The following is an 18,914-nucleotide window of genomic DNA, read 5'->3' on the forward strand; positions in this document are numbered from 1 at the left end:
TGCTGACCTCACGTCGTCGACCCGCGGATAGCTTCCTCAAGAAGTTTTACGCGCTAAAACTCCTCCTTATTGTAGAAAAAACACACTAGTATTGGTAATAGTGAAAAACGATGCAGTAGATACACCCTGTCCTACCTGTACACATGTGGGCCCCACATAACCACCTGGCTCTAGAAAATGGGCAATCCTTTATTCAATGCACCATGCATGTATATGTACATATGCGCAATCCCTTGCTCCAAAAAACTCCTAACATAATTTGCCCATCCCCTAGCCTGCTAGATCATTCATGATCAGCAGCAGCAAAGAGAGATATGAGACTCGCCGCATCACAGGTCTCCTCATCCTTCACAGACATCACTCGCTCTTCAGAAAACTCATCTTGCTCCACCATCATCAACCTGGCATGATACAACTTAAGACGCAATCCATTTACCCTTGACCTTGACGTATGTAAAATCCCATCCAGGTTAGCCAACTGATATGTACCATTCGTGAAACACTCCACTACCTTGAAAGGGCCTTCCCACTTAATTTGAAACTTCTTTTGGAAGGTGTTGTCCAGTTTGCTGTTGTAGCGCAAAACCAAGTCATGCTTCTTGATACCCTTACTTTTGACCTTTTCATTTATCTTTGCCAAAGCCTTATCCTGCATCTGCCCATAATGCTCCAATGCACTCATCCTATCCAACTGGACCTCTTGTAACTGCAAGAGCCTCTCTTTGAATGCATCACTAGGCGGCCCAAGCAACTTCTCTAACATCTTGACCGCAGGCAACTCTACCTCCACAGGCAATAGTGCTTCCTTTCCATACACCAAATGAAATGGAGTAAACCCTGTACCTGTCTTCACTGAAGTACGGTAAGCCCATAATGCACTAGGCAATTCCAAATCCCAATTCTTTCCTTGGTGCTCTGTCACTTTAGAAAGAATTTGTACCAACTCACCATTGAACCTTTCATTTAAGCCATTACACTGCGGGTAATAAGGAGTGGTATGCTGGTGCCTAATCTTCATCTTTGCACATAAAAAATCTAGCAGTTTAGCTCTAAAGCCAAGCCCCTTATCTGAAAGTAACTCCAGTGGCACCCCAAACTTGCAACATATTTCATCATACACAAATTTTGCCACATCCTTTGCAGTGATCTGTTTTACTGCTATAGCCTCTGCCCATCTAGAGAGATAGTCCACTGCCGACAAAATATAGCTTTTGCCCCTGCTTGTGATAGGTAACGGGCCTATTGCATCGATTCCCCACTTTTCAAACACATCAAACGCCATAATGGTTTTTCGTAGCTCTGGCTTCAACACTCTCTTCCCAAATGCTTGACACCTATTGCAAGACCTACACCAATGGTGAACATCCTTGTGCAAACTAGGCCATACATACCCCTCTTGCAAAATCTTATGCAAGGTGATCTTTAGCGCAAAATGGCCACCACATGCGCCTTCATGATTCTCTTCCAACACTCTGTAAAGCTCCTCCCGCCAAGGTACACGTCTCAACACAAGATCAGCCCCTTTCATGTATAAGACATCACCAATCAATTTGTACCTGTATGCTCTACGCACAAAGCCATACTTCTTAGACTTCTGAATCTCCTTTGGAATGATTCCTGTTAGCAAAAACTCCTCTTCTTGAGCCAAACTTTCCCGGCCATGATAAAGAGGTAAATTGGTCCTCAACACGAATAGCTCCCCAATCATGCCTTGAGCTGCTTCATGTGCCTCTCCATTTAGAGCACGTCAATGTATTTGATGCTCCATGCTTCAAACTTTTTTAACAGGCCTTTAATTCTAAAGCACATTTCCTTCAATGAGGTGTTCTTGCTCTTCCACACACCCAGCACTTGCTTCACCACTAACAAGGCATCACCTTTTATGCTCAACCTTCGAACCCCATGCTTCAAACAAATGTGTAATCCGGCTTCCAATGTAGCATATTCAGCCTCATTGTTACTATGCGCATCCAATTTGAACCCTCTCTTGCATACTAGCTTCCCCTCTGGATCATAAAGTGCTATACCCTCTGAAGCTGCATCATGGCTCTTTCTGTATGAACCATCAAAGAACAACACATGTGCATTGCTGATCTGTGGCACTTCTTCAACTACCTTTCTCACCACCTCTTCCTTAACAATAAGGGGATTCTCCTTGTAGGTCAACAAATCAGCTAGGGTAGCCCTTGTACTATCTTCCACTAGAAAAGAGAACTCAAACTCTTGCAGCTCAATTACCCATTTCTTCACCACATTTGACATGTTAGTACCATTAATTAACTGTGGCAAAAAGGCATAACTCGTCAAGAAAACAAAAGGCCGTGGTAGCAAGTAATGACGAAATCGTCGACAAGCAAATATTACACTGGCCATCACTAGCTCTACTTCCGATAACTTTCTCTCCGCTACCAACTTCACTCGGCTTGCACAATACACTGGCCTCATATAATGGCTGCCCTTCCCCTTTTGCAATAGCATGGCTCCAATGGCATCATCCCCCACTGATGGATTTACATAAAAAACTTTCTCCCAATCAGGAGCCTGCATGGCTGACAACCCCCCTAACACCTCTTTCACCTCTTGAAACACTTCTTCACACTTGTCATCCCATTGCAATGGATCATGCTTTGCCACTTGCTGTAATGGATAAAGAAGCTGCGAAGACAATGGAATAAACCGTGCCATGTACTTCACTTTGTGTATAAAGGTTGCCAATTGCTTCGTACTCATAGGTGATGGAAGAAGAATAATAGACTTCACCTTATCTGGATCAGCCTCAATACCATTTTCTGACACCATATGGCCCAATAACTTCACCCTTGGCTGTGCTAGATGACATTTCTTTGGATTTAGTTGTCCTCCACATTCATCATATCGAGCCAATACCATCTGCAGCTTCTCATGGTGTTCAGCCCTACTGCTATAAACACAGAAGTCATCCATAAAAGCCTTAACACAACTACCAATGAATGGTTCCAGCACCCAATTTGATCTTTCTTGATAGAAAGATGGTCCATTTGACAACCCAAACGGAAACACTGTGTAGCAATAGCAGCCCCATGGCGTAATAAATGATGTCTTTGTGCGGTCTTTAAGAGCAATCTTCAATTGAAAATAGCCTGAAAAACCATCACACACACTGTACCTCTCATAACCTGCCACTGAATCCAAGATCTGATCGATGAATGGAAGAGGATATGGGTTCTTCTTAGTGGCTGCGTTTAAGGGTTTAAAATCTACACAAATTCTCCACTTCCCATCCTTCTTTGGACTGACTACTACTGGACTCACCCATTCTGTGGTCTCCACTGGAACTATGAACCCTGCCTTCAATAACTTGTCCACCTCTACCCGCAAGGCTTCCATTTGCTCTTGACCCATCCTTCTTAGCCTTTGACGCACTGGCTTAGCACCTTCTTTCAGCTCTATATGCATCTCTTCACCCTTGAACCCTCTGATCTCTTCATATGAAGTAATGAACAAATCAGGAAAACTAGCCAGCATATGCAAAAATATATCCTTCTCCATAGCTGAGAGGTCTCCACTAATCATTTGCGTCATTAATTCCTGCTTCTTTGACAACTCAACTTTGGTTTGCATCAACCCTTCAATCACTTCATAAGGCCCTTCACTTTCATCTTCAACCTCATTCGCAAATGCAACTAAACCACACTCCTGGATTTCTTTATCCATCAAAAGAAATGCAACATCAGCATCCTCATCACTACTGGTAGTGCTATCATTGTCCTCATCAGTCACTGTGGAATAGTCTTCATCACTAGACTCATCCTCATCTTCATAAAGCTCCTCTAATCGTTTCCTTGTGTCCATATTATAAAGCTTCTTGGTACCTGTCTTTCCATAGAGGCTAATTGTACCATGTCGCCAATCTTGAACAGCTCCCACTGCACGTAACCATGGTCTGCCCAGTATAATAGGATATGCTCCCAACCCTGCTGGCATCACATGAAAATCAACCACTGCCTTTGCATCATATGCCTCCACTTCTAAGCTCTTTACAACACCTAAGCATTTTACTTTTTGATGGTTTGCCAATCTGATCCGAAACCCTGACACCCCAGCCACTGTGAGACCCATCTTCTCAACGCATGAGTGTGTTATGGCGCATATTTGGGCTCCGCCATCCACATAACCTTGTCCCAAATTTTTCCTTTTATGCCACACATCTACTATTGGACAAATGTCTGGTAGCTCATCCATTGCCAACACCTTTACTGAACCTCTCTCTGGCTCTTTCTCCATTGGGTTAACCATCCTCTTCCACTGTCGCTTTAGCTTAGGCACGATCTCTATAAGCTGCCCAAAAGTAACATCTGCCTTCCTGCTCGTCAGATCCTCCTTCAAGTCATAGCTTAATTGCCCATCCCCTAGTGGAAAATCTGAAACATGAAACTTTCGATGAGCTCTCCTTTTCCTCTTGGCCTTGACATCCTCGTCTTCATGGCTCTTTCCTTTCTTCTTACTAGGACCTGGGGCACTTCTTCCTTCCTTATCCTCTGTGGTCCTCTTCCCAATAGGCATCACTAATGTATCCTCTAGCTTTGATGCCTTCTCCAAGGTGACTACACTTAGCACTTTTGTCTTTCCCTTTTCCTCCTGGGTCAGTCCACTGGTTCCTTCGTCTCCCTTAATTTCGATGCCATAATCATGCGACCTAGTTAGCACCTGTTTTGGCAATGGATACATGTCTCCCCCCATCCTTGGTGGCTTATCACATTGCGGGCTGATGTGACCCAACTCTCCACAATTATAACATGTGGGCGTCTGCCTCCAAAACCTACTATTACTTTGTCCAGCACCATTCCTAGGTCTTTCTTCACCTCCTGGATGATTTGCAAACCGCCCTCGACCTCGATTATTTCCCACTTGACCTAGCATGTTTAGGCTGAGATTCTTCATCAAATCAACCACTTGCCTCATGTCTTGCCTTAGGCCATCATCTTGCAGTGCTGTAGTGACCACAGTTGGCATAACCTGAGTAGTAACAGGAACCACTGGTTCATGATGAACCCCTGACATACGACCTTGTAAAGAGTCCATAGGCTGAAATTCAGACCTCATGGGCAAAGACTCCACCCCTAACTGGCTCATTTTTCTCAGCTTCCACTCTTTGTTCCTTGCTACCTCTAGTGCATCTTCATATGTCCTAGGCTTCTTTAGCTCTACTCTCCAACGTATATTCTCCCAAAGACCAACCAAGAACTTGTCCTTCTTCATCATGTCAGGCGGGGGTACATGTGGTGCTAAAGCCTTGCACATTCGCTCCCATGCCAATGAAAACTTTCGTATGTACACATCTACTGGCTCACCTTCCTTTTGTACCAAAGCCTGTACTTCTTGCCACACTTTGTCAGGATCTTCTATCTTCACAAACTCCACTTCCAATCCATGCCTTAGATTGTCCCAACTCAACCTTACAGGTGGATCAGCCACACGCAACTCCTCTTCAAATGCTTTAGACCAAACTCGTGCATCACTCTTCAAACAAATTTGGAGAAGGCGTAACATCTGCGCAGGGTCATGAATCTGGTTGCTAATGCAGGCAACCTCCATCTTTTCCAAAAATTCTTCCACATCTTCATCACTTCTTCCATGAAACTCCGGATAAGAGAAAGCCATGGCTAGAGGACCCCTTCAAACACACGTGCAAGAACCCAAAACTTTTCACTACCCAATCCCCAGAAACTTCAATGGAGCTCAGCTTTAGATGAGAACAAACACATGCACATCAAATGAGTTTTCATAGTTGATCATTGGAATTACAACAGGCAAAGGACATTCCAGGATCTCTCTCAATCTTCTTGGCCCAAACATAAAGACTATGCGCTGCTGGAAAAAGATCTTCCTGGACACATGAACATTAATCTGAATTCTTTGAGTTAAATGAAAATGAGTGAACTGAGGGCCATTTTGATCATCCATTAAAGCCAACCATGAAGCTCCGAAGAAGGCACACCTGACTCAACCTCTGGTTTTGCCAAAATTTCAGCAGCATAACAACATAAATGGCTCAAAATACCAAAAAACCAGCCATCATAACTTGGGAAAATTTCGACAGAGTTTCCCCATAAGTAGCGCAGTAGGAACCCAAAATATAGACTGTCTATGTATGCATAAACTGTCAACAATAGAACTCGAGCATCAAGTAAGAATCACTAGTACATAGCCTATGGCGAGGTCACAAAAAGGGTGCTCCAGCTACCTGTATCACCGAAAGGATCTCCACATTTGAGAATCCTCCAGCTCAATAAAAACCTCACACTATCGACCCTCAAACGAAGGCTAATGCAAATCGCATATAGTCAAGTCTCAGAAATGACTATCTTCCAGACCAAGTCTCAGAAATGGCTGGGACTACCAAATACAACCAAGTATGGCTCCACAAATGCGTACAATGGCAGTTTCCACAAGTAACGTACAATCCAACAGATAATGCACTCAAATAGGCAATGGTGGTAGTGTTTACCTGCTTGAGATTCATACACACTCTCAATTTTCCATTCTTTTTGGGCCCCACCACGATGGGCAACACCCAATCTGTGTGTTCGATCTCATAGATAAAAATCTACCTTTTTAAGCTTATCTATATTCTCTTTGAATTTCTTCGCGAATATCTCATTGTAAGTGTAGGGACATTGTCTGTGCGGCTTGGCATCACACTTAAGGGGTATAATATGCTGACATATACTTGGATCCATGTCCTTAAGGTCTTTATATGACCAAGCAAACACATCTCTATACTGCTTGAGAGTAGCTATTAAGAGCTGCTCTTTCTCCTCAATGAGGTCCGTGGCTATGTATGCCGGTCTCGGTTCTTTCCCTGGTTTAGCTAGGTCAATCGTCTTGGTATTCTTAGGTCCATCATAAGATGTACATGGTTCCTTGAGTTCCCTCATTGGTTGTTGAAACACAATTTGTTTATCATGAATGGTGTACTTTTTATAGTGAGAGAGTAAGCCAAATTTCTCTATGTCGGACTCCTCTCCACTTTCCATCTCTGTTATCCAAACTTCTTTCAAAGTCTATTTACTTTTGGTATTTACATTTTCGCTTAGTTTAGGATATTTTTGTTGATGTTTTCGTTGTGCCCTTAGGTTTCTTTTTTCTTTGTTTCTCGGGATTTGTGTTTAGAGAAGCCGATTTCAATAGTTTTCTTGTGATTTTGTCTCAAACATAGTCATTTTCTCCTATGAGCATAAGATACTATGCTTTGCTCAATAATCGAGGCATTGGCTTCTCTTGTCCGTTTTGTAGACTGCACCTTCAGCCAAAGACAACCACGAAATGCCTGGATCCCATTGGATGCATTTGGATTCTCCCAACACTCCAACAGCCCAGTTGAGACGACAATTTGGCTCCTCGCCAAATCTATTTTTGGCTACCGCCTTGCAAATGAGTTTGCTGTGGAAATTTCAAGATTTGCATTCAGGCAACCAAGGGCCTAATAAAACCGTTGCCATAACTATATTTAATTCCACATTTTAGAATTACTGGTGTACCATTTCATCTCCTTAGCCAAAGAATTATTTCCAAAATCTGAGAGGTGTTCCTTCTATCATCTTGCCCAAGCCAAAGGTTACCGGGTCGCCTCGAACTCTTGGCCATGGTCTCCCTTCTTTGGTGCTAAATTATTTCGAGAATACGACAAGTCAATCCAAGGTGAGTACTCAATCCAGGGCTTCATAAGTCTATATGAACCTTAGATCCGGGCGTGTAATAGGAAATCAAGGCCTATTCAGAGAAAACACCAGTGGAGTATCCACTGAAGAAAGCGTAAATCAAGGCAACTCCTTGCACACAATTCCTGAAGAAGTCTCAGACACTTTTTCAGATTCAACATCCTAAATGTCTTCTTACTCGACTCACTCGAAAACCGGAAAGGCAATGCGCTACAAGCATATACTCTCTTTTTACAAGACTAACCATCATGGAGCATAGGTTTACTTGGATCCTAACGAAGAGTATGCTATTCGCATTGATGACCATGGTATTGAGTTCGAAGAAGAGGTTAGGGCAAACAAACAAGGAAAAATGTACATGGATCGAAACGGAACTCAATATGTACAAGTCGAAAATCCTGATGTGGTAGACAAATGGGGAAGAGAAGTAAACACTGTAATCCCAGATATGTCAGCAAAAGAAGGACCGCCAACCTTGGAATTCGAGGGATACGATCAAGTAGATTTGAAGCCTTTGAAACGGCTTAGTACGGATAATCCTAGGATCAGAGTCTATTGTTGGGAAGATAGAAAGATAAAAGATCTTTTGTGGACTTCTCATGCTAGACCAGGACAATTAACGACCTTGAAGATAATCTATATCTTCAAGATCAAAGATAAGGGATCTGCGGATCTACCAACTTACTTGTTTAGGGATTGTTATAACAACAATTTTGTTATGATGACTCCTGAGGAGGTAGAACAAACCAAATACTAGGGGTATTCCATACGGGATTGGATATTGGGTCAAGGACCAGAAATCACTCCAAGAGAACATCGTGAGAGATCATCTGAGAGTAATGTGAAGAAACCAGAAATCACCTCATCATGTAGAAAACCAGGTGACACTAAGGCCAGTCCAGGGCTACATGAGTCACTATTTCCAACACACTGGTTTGAAGGACTCGGAACAGGACCAACTCCCAGAAGACCTGGATTTGAACCGAATAGACGTGTCAGACCAGCTGATTTTCAAAAATGGGTTAGAAAATACAGTGGATCAGGGGATCCATATGACCACTTAGCAAGCTTTAAGCAAGTGCTAAGAGCAAAGCGTACATTCGATTTCCATACTCAATTCGAGGGGTTTGGGATGACATTAGAAGGAAAAGCTTTGACATGGTTCCAAAACATTCCACCAAGGTCAATCATGGACTTGAATACATTAGCTCAAGGATATGTAGCTGCTTGTTCTAAAACGGGGATTAAACATAATACGGTAGCTCAAATTTACAGCTTTAAACAAAAACATGGTGAGTCTGTTAGGGATTGTGCAACTCTAATGAAACAATACATTGCTAGATGCCCAGAGATGGAGATACCTGTAGAAGAACGACTTGTATCATTGTTTCTGGACGGACTGCTAAGCAAGGAACTTTATGATATACTCTATAGTAAAAAGCATACAACCCTAGAGGCATGTGTGTCTGATGCTATTGACCTAGGAGACAATTGTGAGATCTTCAACGAAGAGGATGTCCATAAGGATAATCAAAGCGAGAAGACAACATCCACAAAACTAGCACAAGTGGGAACGGCTGCTGCTGCACCACTCTCAGCCATAGAAGACATGCTAAAAAGGATGAACGACATGATGAACAATCTGCAAAAAGCACCTATGAGAGGACCAGGACAGGGGATAACCCCACAGGGACAACCAATTAGGCCACAAAAATGGTGTGCAATCAAGGGTAAAATGGACCAACCATGAGACCCACGAATGCTACTTCAGACCAAAGTATGATGGGAATGTTCAGTACGTGCCCATGAGGCCCCAAGGACAACCCATGTACAGATGTCAGCCTAATATGGCTCAAGTTCAAAGACCACCAATGGGTATGGAGAGACCTCAACCTGTGTTGGGACAGCAACCTCCTTATCCAAGACATAATGCGGTGCCTGTAAAGTACATGCACTCAGAAGGAGTCATAGAGGAACAAGCATTAGTGCCTGTTACACCCTATGCAGAGCCTAGCCCATCTACAGTAATGGTAGAGAGAGAATGGTATAGTCCACACCCACCACTAATGGAGGAAACCATGACTTATGTTCCACCAGAGCTCGCACCAATGTATTATGTAGCTAATCATGTTGTCAGACCTCCCATGGGAAGACCCATGATGAAGCCCAGAACAGGAAACTGTCATAACTGTGGTGCTGATGACCATTGGAAGAATGAATGTCCAAAGCCTGACAAAAACCTCAAACCAATTGAGGCCTATTGCATACAATGTTGCAAAAAGGGAGGACACTTTTTGAAAGATTTTCCTAAGAATCCTTTGAATAAGGAAAAAACTGTAGTAAACGTAGTCCAAGTGATGCCTAATAGCTCATCACAGAGTGAACCGATTGTTCCAATCAAGGTAATCACTAGAGCCCAGGCAAAGAAAAAGAAACACATTTCCTCTGATGATTCAGACAACACAAAAGTTTCTTCCCAAAGAATCAAAAGGAGCAGAAGCAAAAGATATGAGATAAGAAAACAAAAACAACGGATTGAAAACGAAGAGAAAGCAAAAATGCTAGTCCAGGACAAGTTGAAAGAAACTGGCAGTAAATTCAAGGAAACAACCGTGAAATCTGGAGGATCCATTCTGGTTGATAAAATTTTTGAGCCTATCAATGCTGCCTTGGAAGCTTACCAAGCAGGACTCAAAGCAAGCCAAAACGTGGAAAACAAATGAAAAAACTATCCATCTCCAGACATGAAAGCAGTTAAGCTGGAAGCCTATCAAAACTTGGTAAGAATCACGCAAGAAATGTGGATAAACAAAAACCCAAGCTTGAAAATATTGCAAAACTAGAAGAGCTTGCGGTAGAAGAAACGAAAGCAAAATCCGATGTGGTGGCAGAACCCCACCTTGAAACAAATGAGCCACAGCTCATAGTGCCGAACAGCGAAGATGCCTTAAACGAAATTCCATTCGTAGAGGAAGACTGGCCAGGACACTTATGGGAAAAGGTAAGAGAGATCAATGATGGGAGCCTAACTTTAAAGTCAGCTCCTATAGAGGAAGTCTTGTTGGATAACCTACCACCTGATATGAACATGGATTTACAGTCCTTGTACGGCGATTGCGGATCGGAGGCTTCAGGAATATCTAAACCTATGACATTAAAAACATTACCTTCTTACTTGGGAGATAACGAAGATGAATCTATCATTTGCAAGACCACTCAAGTAAAAAGAGCCAAACAGACCCTAGAAGTAGACAACATTCATTCAATCATGTCTACACCTATCCAATGCACTCTTACTTTGGGAGAACTGTTGAAACTCAGGCCATACTTATGGAACGATTTACAGAAAACCCTAGAGAAGGTGGGGATAACGGGGTTAATCTCTAAGAATCTGGGAAACTCAAAAAATGAAACGGAAAACAAAGAGATTCGATCAGTTCCTATGAACAAGGTCGGAGAATATTATGAAGGGGAAGAAGGAAACACTACCCTCCTAGTGAAATATAATGGCATTGAAACCATGGCAATACTGGATAGTGGAGCTGGCATAGCCATAGCCACTAAAGCAGTATGGGAATCCTGGGGACAACTGACAAACGCGAATGAAATTACAGTTGGCTGATGGACACATTGAAAGACCACTAGGGCTACTAGAAAAAGTGATAATCAACTCCTGTGTAATTGAGTATCAACACACTTTTGCCATAGTAGACTTTGGAAAAAAACTCAACAATGAAATCATATTGGGAAGACCTTTCATGCGACAGGTATAGCTTATCCAAGATTGAGGAAACGACTATTTGTACTTGAAGCAAGTGGGATCTATAACAAAAGTCAATCTAAAGGATCACACCTATAGAGACGTCTTGAAAACACCCATCCAAGAGTTTGATTTAGTCTCCTCGGTTGAAACTAAACTTCCATCTTGGCTAAACAAAGACACTCCTATTTGGATGTGCGGAGCTTCAGAAAATGGAAGCTTAAGACGAGAGGAATGTATCATAGAAAGGGATTGTACATACGAAGCCTACATATCCTGAACCCTTTCCAGAGCATTTATTTGAACCATTCGAGTGGACTCAAATTTTAGCAACAATGGATGTATGTGTGAATACGTCTATGCCTACTCAATTTTGCAATGAGGATGGCTACGACATAATTCCCATCCAAATGATGTCAGTCCTTAACATTGAAAACAAGGATGAGGAAACAAAGGACTTGTTGAAAGCTCAACAAATCTTTTATGACCTCTATTGCAATGCAACTGATGAGTTAGGTGAACACTCAGCTACTTCATAAGATCCGGGATCGGAAAAAGAGCATATGAGGGCTCAATTACTCTTAAGGGGAGGGGAGGAAAAGTTTTTTGACTTTCCAAACCAGAAATCAAGAAGAAAAAAATGGTATAGAAGAAAGAGAGACACTAAAATTGTGAAAGCACGACCTATGCTATCAGTCTCCAGTAAAACACAATTCCTGATGCAGATAGATGCCAATGATTATGTCAAGGATAAAATAAGTGGTAGATATCCTTCAAACAGAAACTCAAAAATGTCTCAAACATAGAGAAGGGTACTCATGAAGAACATTAGGATAAAAAACCACTCATGACCAGAGTCGAGCGGAAAAAGAAATATCAAGAGTTGAAAAAAGCTCTAAAGGAGATATACACCACCGAAATGGAAACCATGGAAGAGGATGGTAAGGATGTAATGTATGTTCCATCCCATTACAAAAAGTATACTCTGCAAGATCGAAAAATCATAATCGAACAACCTGTTAGGGAACTACGAAAACAAAGAAAGTCTTACGAAGGACTTGAAAACGCTAAAAGGGTAGACTTGGTTGAACCAGGAGAAGAGCTTAGACCGGCTTACATTGCAAATGACCTAGCAGAAGAAGAAGGAAAGCTTTTGCTGAGCTTGTTAAAGGAATACCGGGATATCTTCGCTTGGTCTTACAAGGATCTCAAGGGTGTTGATTCAGAAATCTGTCAACATACTATACCCATGAGAGATGATGCGAAACCAAGTAGACAAAGACCATACACTTATAACGAAACATTTCCCAGAAAGATCAAAGAAGAGATTGAAAAACTGAAGGAAGCTGAATTCATTTACGAAATTGAACACACTGATTGGGTGTTTCCAATTGTGGTAGTAACTAAGAAGAATGGGAAATTACGAGTGTGTGTTAATCTCAAAAAAGTGAATGTAGCTACCATTAGAGACAACTTTCCTCTTCCGATAACTGAGCATGTTTTAAAACGACTGGCAGGAAAAGAAGCCTACAGCTTCCTAGATGGCTTTTCGAGATACAATCAACTTTTGGTAGACCCAAAAGATCAACATAAAACTACTTTTGCAACAGAATGGGTTATATTTGCCTATCGGGTTATGCCGTTTGGGTTAACTAATGCTCCAGCCACATTTCAGAGATTGATGAGCCATGCTTTCAAAGAGTATCTTCGGAAATTCTTGGAAGTATACATGGATGATCTATGAGTACATTCGTCAATCCGAGCTAATCATTTTGAACACCTCAAAAAGGTATTCGAGAAATATAGACTTTACAGGATTTGCTTAAACCCTGAAAAGTGCACATTCATGGGAAGACAAGGGAAACTCCTAGGACATATAGTGTCTAAAAATGACATAGCTACCGATATTGAAAAGATTCATGTCATTGCTGATTTGCCTAGACCAACAACAGTCAAAGGGGTACAAGCCTTCATGGGACATTGTGGATATTACCGACGGTTCATCTACATGTATGCTATAATTGCAAAACCCATGTATAGCTTGATTACGCACTTTGAATGGACCGGAGCATGTGAAAATCCTTCATGAACTTAAGTAAGCTCTCACCTCAGCTCCAATATTGAAAGCACCCGATTGGGATAAGGTATTCCACGTACATGTAGATGCTTCAAACTTTGCTATTGGTTGTATACTAGCCCAACCAGGAGATGGGAAAATTGACTTTCCTATTGCGTATGCTAGCCGACAATTGAACATGGCAGAAAAGAATTACACCACCACTGAAAGAGAAGGACTAGGAATGATCTATGCCGTTAAAAAGTATAGACATTACCTATTAGCCAGCAAGTTTGTGTTTTTTGTGGACCACCAAGCCTTGTTATATTTAGTCAACAAACCATGCAACACAGGGAGAATAGTGAGATGGTTCATCATTCTTCTCGAATTTGATTTCACTGTGGTTGTAAAAAAAGGCACTACACATCAACGAGTAGATCATTTTTCGAGGATTGTTTCAGGGGAATCACCAAAAGGGGTAGATGATGATCTACCAGATGTCTATTTGTTCTCCATGGAAATGATACCTAGATGGTCGGAAAAAATTGTGTCATTGATGAGAATAGCTCAAGTGGATTCACCACTTCCTATCACAATTGATTTAATCGAGCAATCGGCTATGTATCAATTACTAGCTAGTAGGCTATATAAAAGAAATCGAGACGGGATATTGCTTTTATGCATTAACCCTGAAGAAAAGGAACAATACCTAAGTCAGACACATGTTACCATAGTAGGACTTCACTTTGCAAAAGACCAAACTACGCAACGAATCTTAAGACTGGGGGTATTTTGGCCGACTATGAGGAGAGATGTTAGATCTTTCGTAAAAGATTGCCCTTAGTGTCAAAAACAACCACCCATTTCTCATGTAACATTGTTTCAAATGTCACATGTTCCCAAGTGGAGTAACTATCTCGTTACTTACTTATCGAGCCGAATTTCTTGAGGATATGAGTAAACGCCGTCAAAGAGCAATTGAAATGGAAGCAAGAGACTATGCTCTCATTGGGAACCAATTGTATCGGAGAGGTAAAGATCAACATTTGCGTCTTTGTGCAAATGAAAACAAGTATATTCCGATTATAGAACAAGCACATGTTGGATTAGCTGGAGGTCGACCACCGCAAGAGCAATCTTGATGGCAGGCATATGGTGGCCAACACTTTTTACAGATGCCAAAGAATATGTTTGAAGGTGTGATGCTTGTCAACGAGCAAAAATGCCAACACGAGTAAAGAGCATGTCCTTAAGACCAATGATGGGGGCTAGAGCCTTCGCAAAATGGGGTATAGATTTTGTTGGACCGATACAGCCACCTGCTTACAGAACCCAAGCTCAATATATCATTGTAGCTACGGACTATCTGACCAAGTGGGCCGAGGCTGAAGCAACCCAAAAGAGTGATGCCAGAACCACTGATGCATTCTTATATGAGTATGTATTCGTAAGGTATGGACTGCCAATAGAGATTGTCAGTGATCGGGGAACTCATTTCCTCAACGAGGTAATAGAGTATTTGCTTAATGAGTTTATGGTTATCCATAACAAATCAGCTCCCTATCATCCACAAGCAAACGGACAAGCTGAGCATACGAATAAAATTCTTAGCTCAGCACTGACCAAAGTGGTTAGTTCAGGAAGGACAGACTGGGAAATGAATCTCCATGCTGCTCTATGGGCTTATAGAGTTTCATTCAAAACAACTCTAAATGCCACACCCTTTAACCTTGTTTATGGTCTTGATGCCATATTGCCAATAGAATTTCTATTGCCGACATTAAGGGTAGCAGAGACTCTTGAGTGGACTGGGCATGAATTGTCAGACAGACTTGAAGATTTGGAAAAGCTAGACGAGCAAAGGCTAACTGTCGTAGCTCATATCTATGCACAAAAGCGGAAACAAAAACAGTTTTTTGATTCCCACTTAATCACAAAAAATTTCAAGAAAGGGGACTTAGTTCTAGTCTATTCCCTTAAGCAACACATTCGCAAGTTTAAGAAAAAGGGAAATGGACCATTTATCATTGAAGATGTATCTCCAAGTGGAGCAGTAAAATTGTCAACCCTAGATGGTGAACCAATGGCTAATTGGATTAGTGGATGTCGTTTAAAGAAATACAATTTGCCACTAACCAATGAATTGCTAGAGAGAATGCATGCAGCCAAACAAAGGAAGATCAAGCGATAGCAGGTTATTGATGAAGCTCAAGAGGAAGCTAGACTTCGGTTACTCAAGCATAAAGATGCCCTCAAGAAGCAACACATACCGATTCCCATCAACACTTTGGAACTAGATGATCGACAATGGGAATTACCTAAAGACGTAGTTTCAACAGATGACGAATGGTTAGATGGAATGGATCTGTGCATCAAAGTACAGCTCAACAATCATAGCACCAATGCTTTGGTAGACACGGGAGCTAAAGTGAATGCAGTCAGTTATTCCACATACAAGAAGGCAACAAGTCAAGCATTGACCGCCGCAGGAATAACGACAATCAAAGGATGCAACAAGAATCCAACTCCAACATTGGGAGTAGTCAACTTGAACGTGATAGTACATGGATGTTCATGTCCGCATCAATTTGTATACTTGCCAGATGAACACATAAATGAGACGATGATTCTTCGCATTCCTTGGATGCGTACATACAAAGCAATACCAGATTGGGATACGAATTAGCTAAAGCTATCACCCAAAGGAGGGCAACTCATTGTTCCAGTTGCACCAAGCAAGGAGGAATGGAAAAGATGCAATCAGAAGACCAATTCACAAAGCAAATCTTCTCCATTCCCTCGACAAACAAATGCTACAAGTAGCATGCAAGGAGTCAGGAAAATTTGGGTACCAAAAGCACAACTTGTGGATAAACCAAATCAGATCTGGGTGCCTAAAACTTCACCTAAGAAAGAGAAGACAATTCCAAGGATTCGAGCACAAAATCGAGCATCTAGGAACAAGGAACCTAACATGAAAAAGGCTTGGAAGAAAAAGGAGCACTTATCTTCTCCACACAACGTGAAACCAATCAAACAGTGGCGAGTTAAGTCGCAACATGCTCTCAAACACCATGCACCAAGCAGACCGAGCTATCAATGGCAAGAAAAAGCTCGACAACCGTCTAATGTGCTACCAACATCTCAAGCAATCAGCGTGCTTAAACACCCTGATGGTACTATTAAATAGAGAGCACAAAGGCTACAAGATTTGCTCTTTGGAAGACATCAGTAGCAAACCTCGACATCGGAAACCCTTGAGTTATTCACTCAAGACCCAGCTCTTGCACAACATATTGAGTTGAATTGCATTGATCTTCATATCATGGTAGAGCCAATCACGGCTATGCATAGACACAATTGTTCAACCATGCACGCAGTCATCCCAGAGAACGCCATGTAGGAGGGGTGGAAGGGTACTAAGTACTAAGTAATTAAGGGCAATGTTTGAAGAGGGAGAAAAAAGTTCCATGTTAATGTGTGATTTTTTGCAAAATTACCTAATAATGCCTTTATAATTCATCAACAAGGAAAAATTCACTAATAATATCTTCTTGATGAGTGTAAATAGTGTATATACTATAAGAAAATCATAAAAAATAGTCCTTTTTTGGAAAATTTTCATCATTTTTGTTGATAAGGAGGCTCAAAAATGAAAAAATCCAACAAAAAATAATAAATCTATGTTTTTCAAGGGATTTTCCTAATTATTGGATTTTCACTTTACTTTTTTAGAGCAATTTTCTATTTTCTTTGATTTTTTCAAATAAAAAGGTCAAAAATTAATAATACATAGCAGGGAAGCTCAGATGGAAAAACAAAAGACATGATGGTGATCAGAAAGACAAGGCAGACATGCACAAAAATTTTCAACAAAATCAGAAGATGGAAGCGGGAAGCTTAAATTAGGCGGCCAAGCCTACTTCTGCAAAATTCTTGCAGAATGAGCTACAAGAATCTGATTTTGCAAATTTTTGAGCTTAACATAGATTTCACGGCCTAATAGGACTAACAGGGGAATCTGGGGAAATTTGGTTCGAGAAGTCCAAGTATAGATATCTAGGGTAGGCTAAAACCACCTCATTTCTACTTGGAGCCTTTGCAGAGAGAGCATTTCGGCCTCTTTCGTGCGACATTTCTGGAGCTCACAGTCGACCTTTTTCAGCGCCGTTTCACACGAGACATGAGGGGTAAGTTCTTTACTCATCAATGATTCATTTTGTACGGCCGGTACCTAGTCTAAAGCCCTAGAAAAAACCCTAGAAATCGAGTAGTGCACGAAGACCTATGACCTAAAACTGACCATAGCGGCTTGCCAGCTTGACCAAATTGGATGGGACTTGAGCCATAGCATGCCCTAACATAATAGAACCTTTCCATACCATCAGATGATCATTCAGATGGGGTCAAGGGGGTCCCCAGTAGAGAAATTAGGGTTTTTGGAAAAGGCCAGAATTCCGACCCGACTCCACAGATGGCTTGCTAATGAGGCTCATATAAAATGTATATGAGTGGATTGGTGAAATCCATCAAGTAAAGCCCTCGAAAAGCGGAGAATGGCTCGAAGGTTACAAAGCGTCAAATTCGACATACGAGGCCAAACTGACTCCAAATGAGCCAAAGTTGGACAAGTAGCTTCACGACTATGTTACGGACAAGTCCCAAGCCTCACAATTGACCGACCAACCCAACAGACAGAGTAATCACAAAAAACAGTGATTTCATAGTCGACAGAGCACAAAGTGATGCCGGCATGACCAAACTTGACCAAATTCAATTTAGGACTTGTATTAGGTGTATGAAACATGTCTAGGTCAAAATTTGTGAGAATTGCAAAGTTTTTGGCACTGTAGTAAATAATCACGATTATTTACTTTTGCATCATTTTTTCTTGGAAATTGTCAATTCACCTCACCTATCATGTGTACACACCTATTATATGCCAAAAATCAAGTATGAGCCAAAATGACCACCCATTACTTGCAAAATTGCCAAAAAACGCAAAGAAGTCTTTGAAAGCCAAATCTGGGTTATGAACAACTTTTCTTGATCCAAATCATCTCATAATTCATACCCAAGCTCTATACCATGCCTAGAACCAATGCATGCCAAAAAATGTCAATTTTGGAAGAAAAATTAATAATCGCGATTATTTACTTTTTGGTCAAAATTGGAGAATTTGGATATTTTGTCATCATATATCCAAAGTACATGATGTGATAAGCCCACTACCAATTTTGAGTCAATTTGGATTTCAAAATCTCAAATTTTCTTTATATTTATTGTTTCAGAGATCTAAAGCCAAAATCTGGTACCATTTTCAACATGTGCATCCAAATGAGGCCATATTTCCCTCAGAGCATGTAATTGGCATATACTTCAAGCCTATAAAGCCAAG

This window comes from Adiantum capillus-veneris, chromosome 21 (assembly GCF_014529385.1).
Source record: "Adiantum capillus-veneris isolate H3 chromosome 21, ASM1452938v2, whole genome shotgun sequence".
Taxonomy (NCBI): domain Eukaryota; kingdom Viridiplantae; phylum Streptophyta; class Polypodiopsida; order Polypodiales; family Pteridaceae; genus Adiantum; species Adiantum capillus-veneris.